Source organism: Scyliorhinus torazame, chromosome 2 (genome assembly GCF_047496885.1).
Source record: "Scyliorhinus torazame isolate Kashiwa2021f chromosome 2, sScyTor2.1, whole genome shotgun sequence".
NCBI classification, from domain to species: Eukaryota; Metazoa; Chordata; class Chondrichthyes; order Carcharhiniformes; family Scyliorhinidae; genus Scyliorhinus; species Scyliorhinus torazame.
In genome coordinates, this window is record NC_092708.1 from 9,659,215 (window position 1) to 9,671,573 (window position 12,359).

Consider the following 12,359-nt stretch of genomic DNA (forward strand, 5'->3'; position numbering starts at 1 on the left):
ACAGCTCCCAGAGAAGCAGGAGCCCGTTGGTGAGGTTGGGGACCTGGCCGTCGAACAGGCCGAGGAGGAGGTGGAATGAGACATCACGTCAGGCCTTGTGGATACCGGCAGCGCCTGGTGTACGAGGATCTGCGGGACCAAGCGTGCCGCCGCTGACTCGAGCTGAGCAGAGAGACAGTGTGGCACCAGTGCCAGATCAGGCGCTCCTGGAACCGGGGGGGGGGGGGGGGGGGGGGGGGGGGGGGGGGAGGGGGGGACACCCGCTTCCGATGGCTGTCGAGGTGATGGTCGTCCTGAACGTTTGTGCCGCAGGGTTCTTCCACACACCGAGCGGGGCCTGTCTGGGAACTCACAGACCTCTGAGCATCTCTGCCATAATGGATGCCCTAGTATACGCGGGCGGCGCAATACATTACCTTTGCGCGGGGGCAGCCATCTCCCCGTCCGTGCCCATCCCCGTCAGCGCCAATACCCGTCCGTGCCCAATCCCCGTCCGTGCCCAATCCCGTCTGTGCCCAATCCCCATCAGCGCCCAATCCCCGTCAGCGCCAATCCCCATCCGTGCACAATCCCAGTCAGCGCCAATCCCTGTCCGTGCCCAATCCCCGTCCGTGCCCAATCCCCATCAGCGGCCCAATCCCCGTCAGCGCCAATCCCCATCCGTGCACAATCCCAGGTCAGCGCCAATCCCCGTCCGTGCCCAGTCCCCGCCCGTGCCCAATCCCCGTCCGTGCCCAATCCCAGTCCGTGCCCAATCCCCGTCATGTCCAATCCCCGTCCATGCCCAATCCCCATTCGTGCCCAATCCCGTCCGCGCCCAATCCCCGTTAGCGCCCAATCCCCGTCAGCGCCCAATCCCCGTTGGCGCCCAGTCCCCGTCAGCGCCAATACCCGTCCGTGCCCAATCCCCGTCCGTGCCCAATCCCCGTCCGTGCCCAATCCCCATCAGCGCCCAGTCCCCGTCAGCGCCAATACCCGTCCGTGCCCAATCCCCGTCCGTGCTCGATCCCCGTCAGCGCCCAATCCCCGTCAGCGCCAATCCCCGTCCGTGCACAATCCCCGTCAGCACCAATCCCCGTCCGTGCCCAGTCCCCGTCCATGCCCAATCCCGTCCGTGCCCAGTCCCCGTCCGTGCCCAATCCCCGTCCGTGCCCAATCCTGTCCATGTCCAATCCCCGTCCGTGAGCAATCCCCGTTCGTGCCCAGTCCCCGTCCGTGCCCAATCCCCGTCCGTGCCCAATCCCTGTCCATGTCCAATCCCCGTCCGTGAGCAATCCCCGTTCGTGCCCAATCCCGTCCGTGCACAATCCCCGTCAGCACCAATTCCCGTCCGTGCCCAGTCCCCGTCCGTGCCCAATCCCCGTCCGTGCCCATCCCTGTCCATGTCCAATCCCCGTCCGATGCCCAATCCCCGTCCGTGCCCAATCCCTGTCCATGTCCAATCCCCGTCCGTGCCCAATCCCCGTTCGTGCCCCAATCCCCGTCCCGCGCCAAATCCCCGTTAGCGCCCAATCCCCGTCAGCGCCCAATCCCCGTTGGCGCCAATCCCCGTCCGTGCCCAATCCCCATCCATGCTCAATACCCATCCGTGCCCCAATCACCATCAGTGCCCAATCCCTGTTCGTGTCCAATCGCCGTCAGTGCCCAATCCCTGTCCTGTGCCCAATCCCCGTCCGTGCCCAATCCCCGTCCGTGCCCAATCACCGTCCGTGCCCAGTCCCCGTCCGTGCCCAATCCCCATCCGTGCCGAATCCCCGTCCATGCCCAATACCCGGCCGTGCCCAAATACCCGGCCGTGCCCAATCCCCGTCGGTGCCCAATCCCCGTCTTCGCCCAATCCCCATCCGTGCCGAATCCCCGTCCATGCCCAATACCGGCCGTGCCCAATCCCCGTCAGCGCCAATCCCCGTCCGTGCCCAATCCCCGTCAGCGCCAATCCCCGTCCGTGCCCAATACCCGGCCGTGCCCAATCCCCGGGCCGTGCCCAATCCCCGTCAACGCCAATCCCCGTCCCGTGCCCAATCCCCGTCCGTGCCCATTCCCCGTCCATGCCCAATCCCCGTCAGCACCCAATCCCCGTCCGTGCCCAATCCCGTCAGCGCCCAATCCCCGTCTTCGCCCAATCCGGGTCCGTGCCCAATCTCCGTCCACGCCCAATCCCCGTCCGCGCCAATCCCCGTCCATGCCCAATCCCCGTCCGTGCCCAATCCCCGTCCGTGCCCAGTCCCCGTCCGTGCCCAATCCCCGTCAGCACCCAATCCCCAGCCCTGCCCAATCCCCGTCCGTGCCCAGTCCCCGTCAGCACCCAGTCCCCGTCAGCGCCCAATCCCCGTCCGTGCCCAATCCCCGTCCGTGCCCAATCCCCGTCAGCACCCAGTCCCCGTCAGCGCCCAATCCCCGTCAGCACCAATCCCCGTCCGTGCCCAATCCCTTCCGTGCCCAATCCCCGTCCGTGCCCAATCCCCGTCCGCACCCAGTCCCCCGTCAGCGCCCAATCCCGGTCAGCGCCAATCCCCGTCCGTGCCCAATCCATGCCCGTGCCCAATCCCCGTCTGTGCCCAATCCCCGTCATCACCCAATCCCGGTCAGCGCCAATCCCCGTCCGTGCCCAGTCCCCGTCCGTGGCCCAATCCATGCCCGTGCCCAATCCCCGTCTGTGCCCAATCCCCATCAGCGCCCAGTCCCCGTCAGCGCCCAGTCCCCGGCTGTGCCCAATCACCGTCAGCGCCAGTCCCCGCCAGTGCCGAATTCCCGTCCGTGCCCAATCCCCGTCCGTGCCCAATCCCCATCAGCGCCCAGTCCCCGTCAGCGCCCAGTCCCCGTCTGTGCCCAATCCCCGTCAGCGCCAGTCCCCGCCCGTGCCGAATTCCCGTCCCGTGCCCAATCCCCATCCGTGCCCAATCCCCGTCCGTGCCCAAACCCCGTCAGCGCCAGTCCCCGTCCGTGCCCAATCCTCGTCAGCGCCAGTCCCCGTCCGTGCCCAATCCCCGTCCATGCCCAATCCCCGTCCGTTCCCAATCCCCGTCCGTGCCCAACCCCATTCCGTGCCCAGTCCCAATCCGTGTCCAATCCCCGTCCGCGCCCGAATCCCTGTCCGTGCCCAATACCCGTCAGTGCCCAATCCCCGTCCGTGCCCAATCCCCGTCCGTGCCCAATCCCCGTCCGTGCCCAATCCCCGTCAGCGCCCAATCCCCGGTCCCGTGCCCAATCCCCGTCTGTGCCCAATCCCCGTCCGTGCCCAATCCCAGTCCGTGTCCAATCCCCGTCCGTGCCCAGTCCCCGTCCATGCCCAAACCCCGTCCGTGCCAAATCCCCGTCAGTGCCCAATCCCCGTCCGTGCCCAATCCCCGTCCGTGCCCAATTTCCGTCAGCGCCCAATCCCCGTCCGTGCCCAGTCCCCGTCCGTGCCCAATCCCCGTCCGTGCCCAATCCCCGTCAGCGCCCAATGCCGGTCAGCGCCCAGTCCCCGTCCATGCCCAATCCCCGTCCGTGCCCAGTCCCCGACCGTGCCCTGTTCCCGCCTGTGCCCAATCACCGTCCGATGCCCAGTACCCGTCCGTGCCCAATCCCCGTCCGTGCCCAATCCCCGTCCGCGCCCAATCCCGTCCGCGCCCAATCCCCGTCCGTGCCGAATCCCCGTCAGCGCCAATCCCATCCGTGCACAATCCCAGTCAGCGCCAATCCCTGTCGTGCCCAATCCCCCGTCCGTGCCCAATCCCCATCAGCGCCCAATCCCCGTCATGCGCCAATCCCCATCCGTGCACAATCCCAGTCAGCGCCAATCCCCGTCCGTGCCCAGTCCCCGCCCGTGCCCAATCCCCGTCCGTGCCCAATCCCAGTCCGTGCCCAATCCCCGTCCATGTCCAATCCCCGTCCATGCCCAATCCCCATTCGTGCCCAATCCCCGTCCGCGCCCAATCCCCGTTAGCGCCCAATCCCCGTCAGCGCCCAATCCCCGTTGGCGCCCAGTCCCCGTCAGCGCCAATACCCGTCCGTGCCCAATCCCCGTCCGTGCCAATCCCCATCAGCGCCCAGTCCCCGTCAGCGCCAATACCCGTCCGTGCCCAATCCCCGTCCGTGCCCATCCCCGTCCGTGCTCGATCCCCGTCAGCGCCCAATCCCCGTCAGCGCCAATCCCGTCCGTGCACAATCCCCGTCAGCACCAATCCCCGTCCCGTGCCCAGTCCCCGTCCATGCCCAATCCCCGTCCGTGCCCAGGTCCCCGTCCGTGCCCAATCCCCGTCCGTGCCCAATCCCTGTCCATGTCCAATCCCCGTCCGTGAGCAATCCCCGTCGTGCCCAGTCCCCGTCCGTGCCCAATCCCCGTCCGTGCCCAATCCCTGTCCATGTCCAATCCCCGTCCGTGAGCAATCCCCGTTCGTGCCCAATCCCCGTCCGTGCACAATCCCCGTCAGCACCAATCCCCGTCCGTGCCCAGTCCCCGTCCGTGCCCAATCCCCGTCCGTGCCCAATCCCTGTCCATGTCCAATCCCCGTCCGTGCCCAATCCCCGTCCGTGCCCAATCCCTGTCCATGTCCAATCCCCGTCCGTGCCCAATCCCCGTTCGTGCCCAATCCCCGTCCGCGCCAAATCCCGTTAGCGCCCAATCCCCGTCAGCGCCCAATCCCCGTTGGCGCCAATCCCCGTCCGTGCCAATCCCCATCCATGCTCAATACCCATCCGTGCCCAATCACCATCAGTGCCCAATCCCTGTTCGTGGTCCAATCGCCGTCAGTGCCCAATCCCTGTCCTTGCCCAATCCCCGTCCGTGCCCCAATCCCCGTCCGTGCCCAATCACCGTCCGTGCCCAGTCCCCGTCCGTGCCCAATCCCCATCCGTGCCGAATCCCGTCCATGCCCAATACCCGGCCGTGCCCAATACCCGGCCGTGCCCAATCCCCGTCGGTGCCCAATCCCCGTCTTCGCCCAATCCCCATCCGTGCCGAATCCCCGTCCATGCCCAATACCCGGCCGTGCCCAATCCCCGTCAGCGCCAATCCCCGTCCGTGCCCAATCCCCGTCAGCGCCAATCCCCGTCCGTGCCAATACCCGGCCGTGCCCAATCCCCGGCCGTGCCCAATCCCCGTCAACGCCAATCCCCGTCCGTGCCCATCCCCGTCCGTGCCCATTCCCCGTCCATGCCCAATCCCCGTCAGCACCCAATCCCCGTCCGTGCCCAATCCCGTCAGCGCCCAATCCCGTCTTCGCCCAATCCGGGTCCGTGCCCAATCTCCGTCCACGCCCAATCCCCGTCCGCGCCAATCCCCGTCCATGCCCAATCCCCGTCCGTGCCCAATCCCCGTCCGTGCCCAGTCCCCGTCCGTGCCCAATCCCCGTCAGCACCCAATCCCCAGCCCTGCCCAATCCCCGTCCGTGCCCAGTCCCCGTCAGCACCCAGTCCCCGTCAGGCCCAATCCCCGTCCGTGCCCCAATCCCCGTCCGTGCCCAATCCCCGTCAGCACCCAGTCCCTGTCAGCGCCCAATCCCCGTCAGCACCAATCCCCGTCGTGCCCAATCCCCTTCCGTGCCCAATCCCCGTCCGTGCCCAATCCCCGTCCGCACCCAGTCCCCGTCAGCGCCCAATCCGGTCAGCGCCAATCCCCGTCCGTGCCCAATCCATGCCCGTGCCCAATCCCCGTCTGTGCCCAATCCCCGTCATCACCCAATCCCGGTCAGCGCCAATCCCCGTCCGTGCCCAGTCCCCGTCCGTGCCCAATCCATGCCCGTGCCCAATCCCCGTCTGTGCCCAATCCCCATCAGCGCCCAGTCCCCGTCAGCGCCCAGTCCCCGGCTGTGCCCAATCACCGTCAGCGCCAGTCCCCGCCCGTGCCGAATTCCCGTCCGTGCCCAATCCCCGTCCGTGCCCAATCCCCATCAGCGCCCAGTCCCCGTCAGCGCCCAGTCCCCGTCTGTGCCCAATCCCCGTCAGCGCCAGTCCCCGCCCGTGCCGAATTCCCGTCCGTGCCCAATCCCCATCCGTGCCCAATCCCCGTCCGTGCCCAAACCCCGTCAGCGCCAGTCCCCGTCCGTGACCAATCCTCGTCAGCGCCAGTCCCCGTCCGTGCCCAATCCCCGTCCATGCCCAATCCCCGTCCGTTCCCAATCCCCGTCCGTGCCCAACCCCATTCCGTGCCCAGTCCCAATCCGTGTCCAATCCCCGTCCGCGCCGAATCCCTGTCCGTGCCCAATACCCGTCAGTGCCCAATCCCCGTCCGTGCCCAATCCCCGTCCGTGCCCAATCCCCGTCCGTGCCCAATCCCCGTCAGCGCCCAATCCCCGTCCGTGCCCAATCCCCGTCTGTGCCCAATCCCCGTCCGTGCCCAATCCCAGTCCGTGTCCAATCCCCGTCCGTGCCCAGTCCCCGTCCATGCCCAAACCCCGTCCGTGCCAAATCCCCGTCAGTGCCCAATCCCCGTCCGTGCCCAATCCCCGTCCGTGCCCAATTTCCGTCAGCGCCCAATCCCCGTCCGTGCCCAGTCCCCGTCCGTGCCCAATCCCCGTCCGTGCCCAATCCCCGTCAGCGCCCAATGCCGGTCAGCGCCCAGTCCCCGTCCATGCCCAATCCCCGTCCGTGCCCAGTCCCCGACCGTGCCCTGTTCCCGCCTGTGCCCAATCACCGTCCGTGCCCAGTACCCGTCCGTGCCCAATCCCCGTCCGTGCCCAATCCCCGTCCGCGCCCAATCCCCGTCCGCGCCCAATCCCCGTCCGTGCCGAATCCCCGTCAGCGCCCGATTCCCGTCAGTGCCTAGTGCCCGTCCGTGCCCAATCCCCGTCCGCGCCCAATCCCCGTCCGCGCCCAATCCCCGTCCGTGCTTTATCCCCGTCCGTGCCCAATCCCCGTCCGTGCCCAGTGCCCGTCCGTGCCCAATCCCCATCAGCACCCAATCCCCATCCATGCGCAATCCCCGTCTGTGCCCAGTCCCCGTCCGTGCCCAATCCCCGTCAGCGCCAATCCCTGTCTGTGCCCAATCGCCGTCAGCGCCAATCCCCGTCCGTGCCCAATCCCCGTCCGTGGCCAATCCCCGTTCTGTGCCCAATCTCCATCCGTGCCCAATCCGCGTCCGTGCCCAATCCCTGTCCGTGCCCAATCCCCGTCAGTGCCCAATCCCCGTCCGTGCCCAATCCCCATCAGCGCCCAATCCCCGTCCGTGACCAATCCCCGTCCGCGCCCAATTCCGTGCGTGCCGAATCCCCATCAACGCCCTATCCCCGTCAGTACCAAACCCCGTCCGTGCTCTATCCCCGTCCGTGCCCAATCCCCGTCAGTGCCCAGTGCCCGTCCGTGCCCAATCCCCGTCCGTGCCCAATCCCCGTCAGCACCCAATCCCCATCCGTGCGTAATCCCCATCTGTGCCCAGTCCCCGTCCGTGCCCAGTCCCCGTCAGCACCCAGTCCCCGTCAGCGCCCAATCCCCGTCCGTGCCCAATCCCCGTCCGTGCCCAATCCCCGTCAGCACCCAGTCCCCGTCAGCGCCCAATCCCCGTCAGCACCAATCCCCGTCCGTGCCCAATCCCCTTCCGTGCCCAATCCCCGTCCGTGCCCAATCCCCGTCCGCACCCAGTCCCCGTCAGCGCCCAATCCCGGTCAGCGCCAATCCCCGTCCGTGCCCAATCCATGCCCGTGCCCAATCCCCGTCTGTGCCCAATCCCCGTCATCACCCAATCCCGGTCAGCGCCAATCCCCGTCCGTGCCCAGTCCCCGTCCGTGCCCAATCCATGCCCGTGCCCAATCCCCGTCTGTGCCCAATCCCCATCAGCGCCCAGTCCCCGTCAGCGCCCAGTCCCCGGCTGTGCCCAATCACCGTCAGCGCCAGTCCCCGCCCGTGCCGAATTCCCGTCCGTGCCCAATCCCCGTCCGTGCCCAATCCCCATCAGCGCCCAGTCCCCGTCAGCGCCCAGTCCCCGTCTGTGCCCAATCCCCGTCAGCGCCAGTCCCCGCCCGTGCCGAATTCCCGTCCGTGCCCAATCCCCATCCGTGCCCAATCCCCGTCCGTGCCCAAACCCCGTCAGCGCCAGTCCCCGTCCGTGCCCAATCCTCGTCAGCGCCAGTCCCCGTCCGTGCCCAATCCCCGTCCATGCCCAATCCCCGTCCGTTCCCAATCCCCGTCCGTGCCCAACCCCATTCCGTGCCCAGTCCCAATCCGTGTCCAATCCCCGTCCGCGCCGAATCCCTGTCCGTGCCCAATACCCGTCAGTGCCCAATCCCCGTCCGTGCCCAATCCCCGTCCGTGCCCAATCCCCGTCCGTGCCCAATCCCCGTCAGCGCCCAATCCCCGTCCGTGCCCAATCCCCGTCTGTGCCCAATCCCCGTCCGTGCCCAATCCCAGTCCGTGTCCAATCCCCGTCCGTGCCCAGTCCCCGTCCATGCCCAAACCCCGTCCGTGCCAAATCCCCGTCAGTGCCCAATCCCCGTCCGTGCCCAATCCCCGTCCGTGCCCAATTTCCGTCAGCGCCCAATCCCCGTCCGTGCCCAGTCCCCGTCCGTGCCCAATCCCCGTCCGTGCCCAATCCCCGTCAGTGCCCAATGCCGGTCAGCGCCCAGTTCCCGTCCATGCCCAATCCCCGTCCGTGCCCAGTCCCCGACCGTGCCCTGTTCCCGCCTGTGCCCAATCACCGTCCGTGCCCAGTACCCGTCCGTGCCCAATCCCCGTCCGTGCCCAATCCCCGTCCGCGCCCAATCCCCGTCCGCGCCCAATCCCCGTCCGTGCCGAATCCCCGTCAGCGCCCGATTCCCGTCAGTGCCTAGTGCCCGTCCGTGCCCAATCCCCGTCCGCGCCCAATCCCCGTCCGCGCCCAATCCCCGTCCGTGCTTTATCCCCGTCCGTGCCCAATCCCCGTCCGTGCCCAGTGCCCGTCCGTGCCCAATCCCCATCAGCACCCAATCCCCATCCATGCGCAATCCCCGTCTGTGCCCAGTCCCCGTCCGTGCCCAATCCCCGTCAGCGCCAATCCCTGTCTGTGCCCAATCGCCGTCAGCGCCAATCCCCGTCCGTGCCCAATCCCCGTCCGTGGCCAATCCCCGTTCTGTGCCCAATCTCCATCCGTGCCCAATCCGCGTCCGTGCCCAATCCCTGTCCGTGCCCAATCCCCGTCAGTGCCCAATCCCCGTCCGTGCCCAATCCCCATCAGCGCCCAATCCCCGTCCGTGACCAATCCCCGTCCGCGCCCAATTCCGTGCGTGCCGAATCCCCATCAACGCCCTATCCCCGTCAGTACCAAACCCCGTCCGTGCTCTATCCCCGTCCGTGCCCAATCCCCGTCCGTGCCCAGTGCCCGTCCGTGCCCAATCCCCGTCCGTGCCCAATCCCCGTCAGCACCCAATCCCCATCCGTGCGTAATCCCCATCTGTGCCCAGTCCCCGTCCGTGCCCAGTCCCCGTCAGCGCCAATCCCCGTCCGTGCCCAATCCCCGTCAGCGCCAATCCCCGTCGGTGCCCAATCCCCGTCAGTGCCATTCCCTGTCTGTGCCCAATCCCCGTCAGCGCCAATCCCCATCCGTGACCAGTCCCCGTCCGTGCCCAATCCCCGTCGGTGCCCAATCCCCGTCGGTGCCCAATCCCAGTCGGTGCCCAATCCCCGTCTTTGCCCAATCCCCGTCCGTGCCCAATCCCCGTCCGTGCCCAATCTCCGTCCGCGCCAATCCCCGTCCGTGCCCAATCCCCGTCCGTGCCCAATCTCCGTCCGTGCCCAATCCCCGTCCGTGCCCAATCCCCGTCCGTGCCCAATCCCCGTCAGTACCCAATCCCCGTCAGCGCCCAATCCCCGTCAACGCCAATCCCCGTCCGTGCCCAATCCCTGTCCGTGCCCAATCCCCGTCAGTACCCAATCCCCGTCAGCGCCCAATCCCCGTCAACGCCAATCCCCGTCCGTGCCCAGTCCCCGTCCGTGAAAATTCCATGCCCGTGCCCAATCCCCGTCTGTGCCCAATCCCCATCAGCGCCCAGTCCCCGTCAGCGCCCAGTCCCCGTCAGCGCCCAGTCCCCGTCTGTGCCCAATCCCCGTCAGCGCCAGTCCCCGTCCGTGCCGAATTCCCCTCCGTGCCCAATCCCCGTCCGTGCCCAGTCCCCGTCCGTGCCCAATCCCCGTCAGCGCCAATCCCTGTCTGCGCCCAATCCCCGTCAGCACCAATCCCCGTCCGTGCCCAGTCCCCGTCCGTGCCCAATCCCCGTCCGTGCCCAATCCCTGTCCATGTCCAATCCCCGTCCGTGCCCAATCCCCGTTCGTGCCCAATCCCCGTCCGCGCCAAATCCCCGTTAGCGCCCAATCCCCGTCAGCGCCCAATCCCCGTTGGCGCCAATCCCCGTCCGTGCCCAATCCCCATCCATGCTCAATACCCATCCGTGCCCAATCACTGTCCGTGTCCAATCGCCGTCAGTGCCCAATCCCTGTCCTTGCCCAATCCCCGTCCGTGCCCAATCCCCGTCCGTGCCCTATCACCGTCCGTGCCCAGTCCCCGTCCGTGCCCAATCCCCATCCGTGCCGAATCCCCGTCCATGCCCAATACCCGGCCGTGCCCAATACCCGGCCGTGCCCAATCCCTGTCTTCGCCCAATCCCCATCCGTGCCGAATCCCCGTCCATGCCCAATACCCGGCCGTGCCCAATACCCGGCCGTGCCCAATACCCGGCCGTGCCCAATCCCCGTCTTCGCCCAATCCCCATCCGTGCCGAATCCCCGTCCATGCCCAATACCCTGCCGTGCCCAATCCCCGTCAGCGCCAATCCCCGTCCGTGCCCAATCCCCGTCCGTGCCCATTCCCTGTCCATGCCCAATCCCCGTCAGCACCCAATCCCCGTCCATGCCCAATCCCCGTCAGCGCCCAATCCCCGTCTTCGCACAATCCCCATCCGTGCCCAATCCCCGTCCGTGCCCAATCCCCGTCAGCGCCAATCCCCGTCCGTGCCCAATCCCCATCCGTGCCCATTCCCCGTCCGTGACCAATCCCCGTCTGTGCCCAATCCCCGTCCGTGCCCAATCCCCGTCTGTGCCCAATCCCCGTCCGTGCCCATTCCCCATCCGTGACCAATCCCCGTCTGTGCCCAATCCCCGTCCGCGCCCAATCCCCGTCCGTGCCCAGTCCCCGTCTGTGCCCAATCCCCGTCCGCGCCAATCCCCGTCCGTGCCCATTCCCCGTCAGTGCCCAATCCCCGTCCGTGTCCAGCCCCCGTCCGTGCCCAATCCCCGTCAGCGCCAATCCCAGTCCGTGCCCAATCCGCGTCCGTGCCCAGTCCCCGTCCGTGCACAATCCCCGTCAGCACCCAATCCCGGTCAGCGCCAATCCCCGTCCGTGCCCAATCCATGCCCGTGCCCAATCCCCGTCTGTGCCCAATCCCCGTCAGCACACAATCCCGGTCAGCGCCAATCCCCGTCCGTGCCCAGTCCACTCCGTGCCCAATCCATGCCCGTGCCCAATCCCCGTCTGTGCCCAATCCCCATCAGCGCCCAGTCCCCGTCAGCGCCCAGTCCCCGTCTGTGCCCAATCCCCGTCAGCGCCAGTCCCCGCCCGTGCCGAATTCCCGTCCGTGCCCAATCCCCGTCCGTGCCCAATCCCCATCAGCGCCCAGTCCCCGTCAGCGCCCAGTCCCCGTCTGTGCCCAATCCCCGTCAGCGCCAGTCCCCGCCCGTGCCGAATTCCCGTCAGTGCCCAATCCCCACCCGTGCCCAATCCCCGTCCGTGCCCAATCCCCGTCCGTGCCCAATCCCCATCAGCGCCCGATTCCCGTCAGTGCCAAACCCCGTCCGTGCTTTATCCCCGTCCGTGCCCAATCCCCGTCCGTGCCCAGTGCCCGTCCGTGCCCAATCCCCATCAGCACCCAATCTCCATCCATGTGCAATCCCCGTCTGTGCCCAGTCCCCGTCCGTGCCCAATCCCCGTCAGCGCCAATCCCTGTCTGTGCCCAATCGCCGTCAGCGCCAATCCCCGTCCATGCCCAATCCCCGTCCGTGGCCAATCCCCGTTCTGTGCCCAATCTCCATCCGTGCCCAATCCCCGTCCGTGCCCAATCCCCATCAGCGCCCAATCCCCGTCCGTGACCAATCCCCGTCCGCGCCCAATTCCGTGCGTGCCGAATCCCCATCAACGCCCAATCCCCGTCAGTACCAAACCCCGTCCGTGCTCTATCCCCATCCGTGCCCAATCCCCGTCCGTGCCCAGTGCCCGTCCGTGCCCAATCCCCGTCCGTGCCCAATCCCCGTCAGCACCCAATCCCCATCCGTGCGTAATCCCCATCTGTGCCCAGTCCCCGTCCGTGCCCAATCCCCGTCAGCGCCAATCCCCGTCCGTGCCCAATCCCCGTCAGCGCCAATCCCTGTCTGTGCCCAATCCCCGTCAGCGCCAATCCCCGTCCGTGCCCAATCCCCAT

At 67.8% G+C, this 12,359-nt stretch overlaps 1 protein-coding gene across 10 annotated transcripts in view; it reads right to left on the minus strand.

Annotated features, from left to right (window-relative positions):
- The window catches only part of tns1b (tensin 1b), a 1,628,779-nt gene that overhangs the window by 383,474 nt on the left and 1,232,946 nt on the right, over positions 1-12,359 (minus strand). The window lies entirely within an intron of this gene.